This window comes from Acyrthosiphon pisum, chromosome A2 (assembly GCF_005508785.2).
Source record: "Acyrthosiphon pisum isolate AL4f chromosome A2, pea_aphid_22Mar2018_4r6ur, whole genome shotgun sequence".
Lineage (NCBI taxonomy): Eukaryota > Metazoa > Arthropoda > Insecta > Hemiptera > Aphididae > Acyrthosiphon > Acyrthosiphon pisum.
This window is the reverse complement of record NC_042495.1, coordinates 27236893-27238202: the sequence shown is the minus strand read 5'-3', so window position 1 is coordinate 27238202 and position 1310 is coordinate 27236893.

Here is a 1310-nt window from a genome sequence, read left to right as displayed (position 1 = left end):
GTATTCGAATACGTATTCTGAACACTTTTATTTGTATTTTTTATTCATTAAAAATTTTCCTGTCCAGAAAAATAGTTTTAAATTTGTGACAAGACATAATATTATAAATCATGAACATTAATTTTATATAGTAGAAATAATGTGTTGGTCAACAAATATTTTTATTACAAGTATCTATGTGTTTTTTTTTACTTAGGACATCCGTAGATAACATGTGACGTAGTAGGATGTCTATCGAATATTCTAGAACAATTTTGTTAGTTAATAAATATGATTGACGAGCATAATCAAATCACACTCGCCGGCCGTATAAAGAAGTCGTTGGTTGTCTGCCGGCACTCTCCCCTGAAATTTGCCACGAAATAGCGAATTGACGGTTAACCATGGCAAACGACCGGGGGGAAAAGTGTTCCAACACTCTCTGACCAACGCACTCATAACCACGGATGGAAATCCATCGCGGTTGTAAATTTAATGTGTTATGATAAAACTTTGTATTAAGTTCTGAATTCATAAAAAATAGACAACGATAAACGTTCAATGTTAAATAATATACGATGATACATATAATGTAATTATATTAACGGAAGCGAATAACACGATAATGTTGAATCGACGTCGTTATTATTTTGAGTGTGTTTTTGTGTGGTTGTGTGGTATACAAATATATAAATATACAAATAAAAGTATTCAGAATACGTATTCGAATACTTCTTAAAAAAGTATTTAAAATAGTATTCGAATACTTTACAAGACTGATTTTCACGATCATGTTAATGAATAATATTATTTATCACTAATATATTTTACAAGCAATGTTCAAGTTTTCCAGCAATCATAACTTCTGAGGCATTAAGATCAAATCGCAAAATCTATGTGTCTACAACTCAAACACTTTCCAACACCTCAACAACTCAACCACCTAAAATCTATGGTATTAGTTCAACAGCTCAACATTTACGACAACTCAACAGACTAATTATTGAAATCTCTGTTTTTAAAAATTGTATAACTTTTAAAATCTACACACATAATTTAAATCTCTGTTTTTAAAAATTGTATAACTTTTAAAATCTACACACATAATTTAAATCTCTGTTTTTAAAAATTGTATAACTTTTAAAATCTAAAGCATTATGCACACAAAAAATATTGTAAAAGATAGTCGAGACCGGAGTGCAGTTCAATTATGAATGGGAACATAATAGTTTAGGAATATCAAATACATATTACATATTACATATTAAATTAATTTCAAAGTCTAAATACTTCAGATTAGAAATAACTTTGAAAATATTTTTTAGATTATT